This window comes from Leptodactylus fuscus, unplaced genomic scaffold (genome assembly GCF_031893055.1).
Source record: "Leptodactylus fuscus isolate aLepFus1 unplaced genomic scaffold, aLepFus1.hap2 HAP2_SCAFFOLD_205, whole genome shotgun sequence".
NCBI lineage: Eukaryota > Metazoa > Chordata > Amphibia > Anura > Leptodactylidae > Leptodactylus > Leptodactylus fuscus.
This window is the reverse complement of record NW_027440228.1, coordinates 73053-85913: the sequence shown is the minus strand read 5'-3', so window position 1 is coordinate 85913 and position 12861 is coordinate 73053. Positions and strand designations below refer to the sequence as shown.

General features: G+C 44.4%; 1 long non-coding RNA gene across 1 annotated transcript; it reads left to right on the top strand.

The window, feature by feature from the left end:
- Positions 1-213: 213 nt before the first annotated feature.
- On the top strand, positions 214-6247 carry LOC142187362 (uncharacterized). Its single transcript, XR_012712577.1, has 3 exons — positions 214-262; positions 4336-4381; positions 6200-6247. It is a non-coding gene; the product is annotated as an uncharacterized LOC142187362 (long non-coding RNA).
- Positions 6248-12861: the final 6614 nt, after the last annotated feature.

Sequence of the window (12861 nt, the reverse complement as noted above, 5' to 3'; positions counted from 1 at the left end):
GACTGATATGTATAGTGTATACTGGTGGTAGAGATGGAGGAGAGGACTGATATGTATAGTGTATACGGGTGGTAGAGATGGAGGAGAGGACTGATATGTATAGTGTATACTGGTGGTAGAGATGGAGGAGAGGACTGATATGTATAGTGTACTGGTGGTAGAGATGGAGGAGAGGTCTGATATGTATAGTGTATACTGGTGGTAGAGATGGAGGAGAGGTCTGATATGTATAGTGTGTACTGGTGGTAGAGATGGAGGAGAGGTCTGATATGTATAGTGTACTGGTGGTAGAGATGGAGGAGAGGACTGATATGTATAGTGTACTGGTGGTAGAGATGGAGGAGAGGACTGATATGTATAGTGTATACTGGTGGTAGAGATGGAGGAGAGGTCTGATATGTATAGTGTACTGGTGGTAGAGATGGAGGAGAGGACTGATATGTATAGTGTATACTGGTGGTAGAGATGGAGGAGAGGTCTGATATGTATAGTGTATACTGGTGGTAGAGATGGAGGAGAGGTCTGATATGTATAGTGTACTGGTGGTAGAGATGGAGGAGAGGTCTGATATGTATAGTGTATACTGGTGGTAGAGATGGAGGAGAGGACTGATATGTATAGTGTATACTGGTGGTAGAGATGGAGGAGAGGTCTGATATGTATAGTGTATACTGGTGGTAGAGATGGAGGAGAGGACTGATATGTATAGTGTATACTGGTGGTAGAGATGGAGGAGAGGACTGATATGTATAGTGTATACTGGTGGTAGAGGAGGAGAGGACTGATATGTATAGCGTATACTGGTAGAGATGGAGGAGAGGTCTGATATGTATAGCGTATACTGGTGGTAGAGATGGAGGAGAGGACTGATATGTATAGTGTATACTGGTGGTAGAGGAGGAGAGGACTGATATGTATAGTGTATACTGGTGGTAGAGATGGAGGAGAGGACTGATATGTATAGTGTATACTGGTGGTAGAGATGGAGGAGAGGACTGATATGTATAGTGTATACTGGTGGTAGAGATGGAGGAGAGGTCTGATATGTATAGTGTATACTGGTGGTAGAGATGGAGGAGAGGTCTGATATGTATAGTGTACTGGTGGTAGAGATGGAGGAGAGGTCTGATATGTATAGTGTATACTGGTGGTAGAGATGGAGGAGAGGTCTGATATGTGTAGTGTATACTGGTGGTAGAGATGGAGGAGAGGTCTGATATGTATAATGTATACTGGTGGTAGAGATGGAGGAGAGGACTGATATGTATAGTGTACTGGTGGTAGAGATGGAGGAGAGGACTGATATGTATAGTGTATACTGGTGGTAGAGATGGAGGAGAGGACTGATATGTATAGTGTATACTGGTGGTAGAGATGGAGGAGAGGACTGATATGTATAGTGTATACTGGTGGTAGAGGAGGAGAGGACTGATATGTATAGTGTATACTGGTGGTAGAGATGGAGGAGAGGACTGATATGTATAGTGTATACTGGTGGTAGAGGAGGAGAGGACTGATATGTATAGTGTACTGGTGGTAGAGATGGAGGAGAGGACTGATATGTATAGTGTATACTGGTGGTAGAGATGGAGGAGAGGACTGATATGTATAGTGTACTGGTGGTAGAGATGGAGGAGAGGACTGATATGTATAGTGTATACTGGTGGTAGAGATGGAGGAGAGGTCTGATATGTATAGTGTACTGGTGGTAGAGATGGAGGAGAGGTCTGATATGTATAGTGTATACTGGTGGTAGAGATGGAGGAGAGGTCTGATATGTATAGTGTACTGGTGGTAGAGATGGAGGAGAGGTCTGATATGTATAGTGTATACTGGTGGTAGAGATGGAGGAGAGGACTGATATGTATAGTGTATACTGGTGGTAGAGATGGAGGAGAGGTCTGATATGTATAGTGTATACTGGTGGTAGAGATGGAGGAGAGGACTGATATGTATAGTGTACTGGTGGTAGAGATGGAGGAGAGGTCTGATATGTATAATGTATACTGGTGGTAGAGATGGAGGAGAGGACTGATATGTATAGTGTATACTGGTGGTAGAGATGGAGGAGAGGTCTGATATGTATAGTGTATACTGGTGGTAGAGATGGAGGAGAGGACTGATATGTATAGCGTATACTGGTGGTAGAGATGGAGGAGAGGACTGATATGTATAGTGTACTGGTGGTAGAGATGGAGGAGAGGACTGATATGTATAATGTATACTGGTGGTAGAGATGGAGGAGAGGACTGATATGTATAGTGTACTGGTGGTAGAGATGGAGGAGAGGTCTGATATGTATAATGTATACTGGTGGTAGAGATGGAGGAGAGGTCTGATATGTATAGTGTACTGGTGGTAGAGATGGAGGAGAGGTCTGATATGTATAGTGTATACTGGTGGTAGAGATGGAGGAGAGGACTGATATGTATAGTGTATACTGGTGGTAGAGATGGAGGAGAGGTCTGATATGTATAGTGTATACTGGTGGTAGAGATGGAGGAGAGGACTGATATGTATAGTGTATACTGGTGGTAGAGATGGAGGAGAGGACTGATATGTATAGTGTATACTGGTGGTAGAGATGGAGGAGAGGACTGATATGTATAGTGTATACTGGTGGTAGAGATGGAGGAGAGGACTGATATGTATAGTGTATACTGGTGGTAGAGGAGGAGAGGACTGATATGTATAGTGTATACTGGTGGTAGAGATGGAGGAGAGGACTGATATGTATAGTGTATACTGGTGGTAGAGGAGGAGAGGACTGATATGTATAGTGTACTGGTGGTAGAGATGGAGGAGAGGACTGATATGTATAGTGTATACTGGTGGTAGAGATGGAGGAGAGGACTGATATGTATAGTGTATACTGGTGGTAGAGATGGAGGAGAGGTCTGATATGTATAGTGTATACTGGTGGTAGAGATGGAGGAGAGGTCTGATATGTATAGTGTACTGGTGGTAGAGATGGAGGAGAGGTCTGATATGTATAGTGTATACTGGTGGTAGAGATGGAGGAGAGGACTGATATGTATAGTGTATACTGGTGGTAGAGATGGAGGAGAGGACTGATATGTATAGTGTATACTGGTGGTAGAGATGGAGGAGAGGACTGATATGTATAGTGTATACTGGTGGTAGAGATGGAGGAGAGGACTGATATGTATAGTGTATACTGGTGGTAGAGATGGAGGAGAGGTCTGATATGTATAGTGTATACTGGTGGTAGAGATGGAGGAGAGGACTGATATGTATAGTGTATACTGGTGGTAGAGATGGAGGAGAGGTCTGATATGTATAGTGTATACTGGTGGTAGAGATGGAGGAGAGGACTGATATGTATAGTGTATACTGGTGGTAGAGATGGAGGAGAGGACTGATATGTATAGTGTACTGGTGGTAGAGATGGAGGAGAGGTCTGATATGTATAGTGTATACTGGTGGTAGAGATGGAGGAGAGGTCTGATATGTATAGTGTATACTGGTGGTAGAGATGGAGGAGAGGTCTGATATGTATAGTGTATACTGGTGGTAGAGATGGAGGAGAGGACTGATATGTATAGTGTATACTGGTGGTAGAGATGGAGGAGAGGACTGATATGTATAGTGTACTGGTGGTAGAGATGGAGGAGAGGTCTGATATGTATAGTGTATACTGGTGGTAGAGATGGAGGAGAGGACTGATATGTATAGTGTATACTGGTGGTAGAGATGGAGGAGAGGACTGATATGTATAGTGTATACTGGTGGTAGAGATGGAGGAGAGGACTGATATGTATAGTGTATACTGGTGGTAGAGATGGAGGAGAGGACTGATATGTATAGTGTATACTGGTGGTAGAGATGGAGGAGAGGACTGATATGTATAGTGTATACTGGTGGTAGAGATGGAGGAGAGGTCTGATATGTATAGTGTACTGGTGGTAGAGATGGAGGAGAGGACTGATATGTATAGTGTATACTGGTGGTAGAGATGGAGGAGAGGTCTGATATGTATAGTGTATACTGGTGGTAGAGATGGAGGAGAGGACTGATATGTATAGTGTATACTGGTGGTAGAGATGGAGGAGAGGACTGATATGTATAGTGTATACTGGTGGTAGAGATGGAGGAGAGGTCTGATATGTATAGTGTATACTGGTGGTAGAGATGGAGGAGAGGTCTGATATGTATAGTGTACTGGTGGTAGAGATGGAGGAGAGGTCTGATATGTATAGTGTATACTGGTGGTAGAGATGGAGGAGAGGTCTGATATGTATAGTGTATACTGGTGGTAGAGATGGAGGAGAGGTCTGATATGTATAGTGTATACTGGTGGTAGAGATGGAGGAGAGGTCTGATATGTATAGTGTGTACTGGTGGTAGAGATGGAGGAGAGGTCTGATATGTATAGTGTATACTGGTGGTAGAGATGGAGGAGAGGACTGATATGTATAGTGTATACTGGTGGTAGAGATGGAGGAGAGGTCTGATATGTATAGTGTACTGGTGGTAGAGATGGAGGAGAGGACTGATATGTATAGTGTATACTGGTGGTAGAGATGGAGGAGAGGACTGATATGTATAGTGTATACTGGTGGTAGAGATGGAGGAGAGGTCTGATATGTATAGTGTATACTGGTGGTAGAGATGGAGGAGAGGACTGATATGTATAGTGTATACTGGTGGTAGAGATGGAGGAGAGGACTGATATGTATAGTGTATACTGGTGGTAGAGATGGAGGAGAGGACTGATATGTATAGTGTACTGGTGGTAGAGATGGAGGAGAGGACTGATATGTATAGTGTACTGGTGGTAGAGATGGAGGAGAGGTCTGATATGTATAGTGTATACTGGTGGTAGAGATGGAGGAGAGGTCTGATATGTATAGTGTATACTGGTGGTAGAGATGGAGGAGAGGACTGATATGTATAGTGTATACTGGTGGTAGAGATGGAGGAGAGGACTGATATGTATAGTGTATACTGGTGGTAGAGATGGAGGAGAGGACTGATATGTATAGTGTATACTGGTGGTAGAGATGGAGGAGAGGTCTGATATGTATAGTGTACTGGTGGTAGAGATGGAGGAGAGGACTGATATGTATAGTGTACTGGTGGTAGAGATGGAGGAGAGGTCTGATATGTATAGTGTATACTGGTGGTAGAGATGGAGGAGAGGACTGATATGTATAGTGTATACTGGTGGTAGAGATGGAGGAGAGGTCTGATATGTATAGTGTATACTGGTGGTAGAGATGGAGGAGAGGTCTGATATGTATAGTGTACTGGTGGTAGAGATGGAGGAGAGGACTGATATGTATAGTGTACTGGTGGTAGAGATGGAGGAGAGGACTGATATGTATAGTGTATACTGGTGGTAGAGATGGAGGAGAGGACTGATATGTATAGTGTATACTGGTGGTAGAGATGGAGGAGAGGACTGATATGTATAGTGTATACTGGTGGTAGAGATGGAGGAGAGGTCTGATATGTATAGTGTACTGGTGGTAGAGATGGAGGAGAGGACTGATATGTATAGTGTATACTGGTGGTAGAGATGGAGGAGAGGACTGATATGTATAGTGTATACTGGTGGTAGAGATGGAGGAGAGGTCTGATATGTATAGTGTATACTGGTGGTAGAGATGGAGGAGAGGTCTGATATGTATAGTGTATACTGGTGGTAGAGATGGAGGAGAGGACTGATATGTATAGTGTATACTGGTGGTAGAGATGGAGGAGAGGACTGATATGTATAGTGTACTGGTGGTAGAGATGGAGGAGAGGACTGATATGTATAGTGTATACTGGTGGTAGAGATGGAGGAGAGGACTGATATGTATAGTGTATACTGGTGGTAGAGATGGAGGGGAGGTCTGATATGTATAGTGTACTGGTGGTAGAGATGGAGGAGAGGACTGATATGTATAGTGTATACTGGTGGTAGAGATGGAGGAGAGGTCTGATATGTATAGTGTATACTGGTGGTAGAGATGGAGGAGAGGACTGATATGTATAGTGTACTGGTGGTAGAGATGGAGGAGAGGTCTGATATGTATAGTGTACTGGTGGTAGAGATGGAGGAGAGGACTGATATGTATAGTGTATACTGGTGGTAGAGATGGAGGAGAGGTCTGATATGTATAGTGTACTGGTGGTAGAGATGGAGGAGAGGACTGATATGTATAGTGTACTGGTGGTAGAGATGGAGGAGAGGACTGATATGTATAGTGTGTACTGGTGGTAGAGATGGAGGAGAGGACTGATATGTATAGTGTATACTGGTGGTAGAGATGGAGGGGAGGTCTGATATGTATAGTGTACTGGTGGTAGAGATGGAGGAGAGGACTGATATGTATAGTGTATACTGGTGGTAGAGATGGAGGAGAGGACTGATATGTATAGTGTATACTGGTGGTAGAGATGGAGGGGAGGTCTGATATGTATAGTGTACTGGTGGTAGAGATGGAGGAGAGGACTGATATGTATAGTGTGTACTGGTGGTAGAGATGGAGGAGAGGACTGATATGTATAGTGTACTGGTGGTAGAGATGGAGGAGAGGACTGATATGTATAGTGTATACTGGTGGTAGAGATGGAGGAGAGGTCTGATATGTATAGTGTACTGGTGGTAGAGATGGAGGAGAGGTCTGATATGTATAGTGTACTGGTGGTAGAGATGGAGGAGAGGTCTGATATGTATAGTGTATACTGGTGGTAGAGATGGAGGAGAGGACTGATATGTATAGTGTATACTGGTGGTAGAGATGGAGGAGAGGACTGATATGTATAGTGTACTGGTGGTAGAGATGGAGGAGAGGTCTGATATGTATAGTGTATACTGGTGGTAGAGATGGAGGAGAGGTCTGATATGTATAGTGTATACTGGTGGTAGAGATGGAGGAGAGGACTGATATGTATAGTGTATACTGGTGGTAGAGATGGAGGAGAGGACTGATATGTATAGTGTATACTGGTGGTAGAGATGGAGGAGAGGACTGATATGTATAGTGTACTGGTGGTAGAGATGGAGGAGAGGACTGATATGTATAGTGTATACTGGTGGTAGAGATGGAGGAGAGGTCTGCAGGAAGCCAATGGCTAAGATAGTAAGAGACAGTGTAGCTATAGGATTCCATGTGGTAACTTGTTGTTTTAGGTTGAAATTTACCTGGTGTTCTGCCATGGTTAGCCTGTTTCGTGCCCTGTTTCAGTGCCATGTATAGATGCACGTTGGTTAAGATGCACGTTGGTTAAGATGCACGTTGGTTAAGATGCACGTTGGTTAAGATGCACGTTGGTTAAGATGCACGTTGGTTAAGATGCACGTTGGTTAAGATGCACGTTGGTTAAGATGCACGTTGGTTAAGATGCACGTTGGTTAAGATGCACGTTGGTTAAGATGCACGCTGCAGATGAAATGCCCCCTGCATGAAATGCTTCCCATTAGCTATATCTACTTATATAGGAAAGCACAGCTTCAGAACTAGCACTAATTTAAGTCGTTAACTAATTAATCTACAAACTGTGACACATGAGGAGACCGGCAGTGTGGCTCCAAGTAAACACTTGGTCAGAAACAGCAATAAAATCAGTGAGGATCAAAAGACTGAGACTAGTACAGATAAGAAGACATGGAAATGCAAATATACAGCCTGGATGAAATGCTAGGATATAGTTCAGTGATCGAGCAGAGGTGAAATACAGGATTATATACCATTGAATATTACAGCAGATGATCGAAGGGAGAATTCAGACAGCAAGCAGAGGTGGGTTCAATAGCAGATTATATACCTGCACAGATTTGCTGCCGCTCCCCTTGTCTCTCATTGACATGGCTATATATCTATAGTACATGGTATATGACACTGTCAGGGCTCCTAGGACTATATATCTATCTATAATACATAGTGTATGACACTGTCAGGGCTCCTAGGACTATATATCTATCTATAATACATAGTGTATGACACTGTCAGGGCTCCTAGGACTATATATCTATCTATAATACATAGTGTATGACACTGTCAGGGCTCCTAGGACTATATATATCTATAATACATAGTGTATGACACTGTCAGGGCTCCTAGGACTATATATATCTATAATACATAGTGTATGACACTGTCAGGGCTCCTAGGACTATATATCTATAATACATAGTGTATGACACTGTCAGGGCTCCTAGGACTATATATATATAATACATAGTGTATGACACTATCAGGGCTCCTAGGACTATATATATCTATAATACATAGTGTATGACACTGTCAGGACTCCTAGGACTATATATATCTATAATACATAGTGTATGACACTGTCAGGGCTCCTAGGACTATATATATCTATAATACATAGTGTATGACACTGTCAGGGCTCCTAGGACTATATATATATAATACATAGTGTATGACACTGTCAGGGCTCCTAGGACTATATATCTATAATACATAGTGTATGACACTGTCAGGTCTCCTAGGACTATATATATCTATAATACATAGTGTATGACACTGTCAGGGCTCCTAGGACTATATATATATTTACACTCACCGGCCACTTTATTAGGTACACCATGCTAGTAACGGGTTGGACCCCCTTTTGCCTTCAGAACTGCCTCAATTCTTCGTGGCATAGATACAACAAGGTGCTGGAAGCATTCCTCAGAGATTTTGCTCCATATTGACATGATGGCATCACACAGTTGCAGTCGCAGATTTGTCGGCTGCACAGCCATGATGCGAATCTCCCGTTCCACCACATCCCAAAGATGCTCCTCTATTGGATTGAGATCTGGTGACTGTGGAGGCCATTGGAGTACAGTGAACTCATTGTCATGTTCAAGAAACCAGTCTGAGATGATTCCAGCTTTATGACATGGCATTGCATTATCCTGCTGAAAGTAGCCATCAGATGTTGGGTACATTGTGCTCATAAAGGGATGGACATGGTCAGCAACAATACTCAGGTAGGCTTTGGCGTTGCAACGATGCTCAATTGGTACCAAGGGGCCCAAAGAGTGCCAAGAAAATATTCCCCACACCATGACACCACCACCACCAGCCTGAACCGTTACCGATACAAGGCAGGATGGATCCATGCTTTCATGTTGTTGACGCCAAATTCTGACCCTACCATCCGAATGTCGCAGCAGAAATCGAGACTCATCAGACCAGGCAACGTTTTTCCAATCTTCAATTGTCCAATTTCGATGAGCTTGTGCAAATTGTAGCCTCAGTTTCCTGTTCTTAGCTGAAAGGAGTGGCCCCCGGTGTGGTCTTCTGCTGCTGTAGCCCATCTGTAGCCTCAAAGTTGGACGTCCTGTGCGGCGTTCAGAGATGCTCTTCTGGCTACCTTGGGTGTAACGGGTGGCTATTTGAGTCACTGTTGCCTTTCTATCAGCTGGAACCAGTCTGGCCATTCTCCTCTGACCTCTGGCATCAACAACGCATTTCCGCCCCCCACAGAACTGCCGCTCACTGGATGTTTTTTCTTTTTCGGACCATTCTCTGTAAACCCTAGAGATGGTTGTGCGTGAAAATCCCAGTAGATCAGCAGTTTCTGAAATACTCCGACCAGCCCTTCTGGCACCAACAACCATGCCACGTTCAAAGGCACTCAAATCACCTTTCTTCCCCCCCATACTGATGCTCGGTTTGAACTGCAGGAGATTGTCTTGACCATGTCTACATGCCGAAATGCACTGAGTTGCCGCCATGTGATTGGCTGATTAGAAATTAAGTGTTAACGAGCAGTTGGACAGGTGTACCTAATAAAGTGGCCGGTGAGTGTATAATACATAGTGTATGACACTGTCAGGGCTCCTAGGACTATATATATGACAGTATTTAGTCCTGGTATAGAGGTCAGTGGGTGATGTGACAGTATTAGTCCTGGTATAGCGGTCAGTGGGTGATGTGACAGTATTAGTCCTGGTATAGCGGTCAGTGTGTGATGTGACAGTATTAGTCCTGGTATAGAGGTCAGTGGGTGATGTGACAGTATTAGTCCTGGTATAGCGGTCAGTGGGTGATGTGACAGTATTTAGTCCTGGAATAGCGGTCAGTGGGTGATGTGACAGTATTAGTCCTGGTATAGCGGTCAGTGGGTGATGTGACAGTATTAGTCCTGGTATAGCGGTCAGTGGGTGATGTGACAGTATTAGTCCTGGTATAGAGGTCAGTGGGTGATGTGACAGTATTAGTCCTGGTATAGCGGTCAGTGAGTGATGTGACAGTATTAGTCCTGGTATAGCGGTCAGTGGGTGATGTGACAGTATTAGTCCTGGTATAGCGGTCAGTGGGTGATGTGACAGTATTAGTCCTGGTATAGAGGTCAGTGGGTGATGTGACAGTATTAGTCCTGGTATAGAGGTCAGTGGGTGATGTGACAGTATTAGTCCTGGTATAGCGGTCAGTGGGTGATGTGACAGTATTAGTCCTGGTATAGAGGTCAGTGGGTGATGTGACAGTATTAGTCCTGGTATAGCGGTCAGTGAGTGATGTGACAGTATTAGTCCTGGTATAGCGGTCAGTGGGTGATGTGACAGTATTTAGTCCTGGTATAGCGGTCAGTGGGTGATGTGACAGTATTAGTCCTGGTATAGAGGTCAGTGGGTGATGTGACAGTATTAGTCCTGGTATAGTGGTCAGTGTGTGATGTGACAGTATTTAGTCCTGGTATAGCGGTCAGTGGGTGATGTGACAGTATTAGTCCTGGTATAGCGGTCAGTGGGTGATGTGACAGTATTAGTCCTGGTATAGAGGTCAGTGGGTGATGTGACAGTATTAGTCCTGGTATAGCGGTCAGTGAGTGATGTGACAGTATTAGTCCTGGTATAGCGGTCAGTGGGTGATGTCACAGTATTAGTCCTGGTATAGAGGTCAGTGGGTGATGTGACAGTATTAGTCCTGGTATAGCGGTCAGTGTGTGATGTGACAGTATTAGTCCTGGTATAGCGGTCAGTGGGTGATGTGACAGTATTTAGTCCTGGTATAGCGGTCAGTGGGTGATGTGACAGTATTAGTCCTGGTATAGCGGTCAGTGAGTGATGTGACAGTATTAGTCCTGGTATAGCGGTCAGTGGGTGATGTCACAGTATTAGTCCTGGTATAGAGGTCAGTGGGTGATGTGACAGTATTAGTCCTGGTATAGCGGTCAGTGTGTGATGTGACAGTATTAGTCCTGGTATAGCGGTCAGTGTGTGATGTGACAGTATTTAGTCCTGGTATAGCGGTCAGTGGGTGATGTGACAGTATTAGTCCTGGTATAGCGGTCAGTGAGTGATGTGACAGTATTAGTCCTGGTATAGCGGTCAGTGGGTGATGTCACAGTATTAGTCCTGGTATAGAGGTCAGTGGGTGATGTGACAGTATTAGTCCTGGTATAGCGGTCAGTGTGTGATGTGACAGTATTAGTCCTGGTATAGAGGTCAGTGGGTGATGTGACAGTATTAGTCCTGGTATAGAGGTCAGTGTGTGATGTGACAGTATTAGTCCTGGTATAGTGGTCAGTGGGTGATGTGACAGTATTAGTCCTGGTATAGCGGTCAGTGGGTGATGTGACAGTATTAGTCCTGGTATAGCGGTCAGTGGGTGATGTGACAGTATTTAGTCCTGGTATAGAGGTCAGTGGGTGATGTGACAGTATTAGTCCTGGTATAGCAGTCAGTGGGTGATGTGACAGTATTAGTCCTGGTATAGAGGTCAGTGGGTGATGTGACAGTATTAGTCCTGGTATAGCGGTCAGTGGGTGATGTGACAGTATTAGTCCTGGTATAGCGGTCAGTGGGTGATGTGACAGTATTTAGTCCTGGTATAGAGGTCAGTGAGTGATGTGACAGTATTAGTCCTGGTATAGAGGTCAGTGGGTGATGTGACAGTATTAGTCCTGGTATAGAGGTCAGTGGGTGATGTGACAGTATTAGTCCTGGTATAGCGGTCAGTGGGTGATGTGACAGTATTAGTCCTGGTATAGCGGTCAGTGGGTGATGTGACAGTATTAGTCCTGGTATAGCGGTCAGTGGGTGATGTGACAGTATTAGTCCTGGTATAGCGGTCAGTGGGTGATGTGACAGTATTTAGTCCTGGTATAGAGGTCAGTGAGTGATGTGACAGTATTAGTCCTGGTATAGAGGTCAGTGGGTGATGTGACAGTATTAGTCCTGGTATAGCGGTCAGTGGGTGATGTGACAGTATTAGTCCTGGTATAGAGGTCAGTGGGTGATGTGACAGTATTAGTCCTGGTATAGTGGTCAGTGTGTGATGTGACAGTATTTAGTCCTGGTATAGCGGTCAGTGGGTGATGTGACAGTATTAGTCCTGGTATAGTGGTCAGTGGGTGATGTGACAGTATTAGTCCTGGTATAGCGGTCAGTGTGTGATGTGACAGTATTAGTCCTGGTATAGAGGTCAGTGGGTGATGTGACAGTATTTAGTCCTGGTATAGAGGTCAGTGGGTGATGTGACAGTATTAGTCCTGGTATAGCGGTCAGTGTGTGATGTGACAGTATTAGTCCTGGTATAGAGGTCAGTGGGTGATGTGACAGTATTAGTCCTGGTATAGAGGTCAGTGGGTGATGTGACAGTATTAGTCCTGGTATAGAGGTCAGTGGGTGATGTGACAGTATTAGTCCTGGTATAGCGGTCAGTGGGTGATGTGACAGTATTAGTCCTGGTATAGCGGTCAGTGTGTGATGTGACAGTATTTAGTCCTGGTATAGCGGTCAGTGTGTGATGTGACAGTATTAGTCCTGGTATAGTGGTCAGTGTGTGATGTGACAGTATTTAGTCCTGGTATAGCGGTCAGTGGGTGATGTGACAGTATTAGTCCTGGTATAGCGGTCAGTGGGTGATGTGACAGTATTAGTCCTGG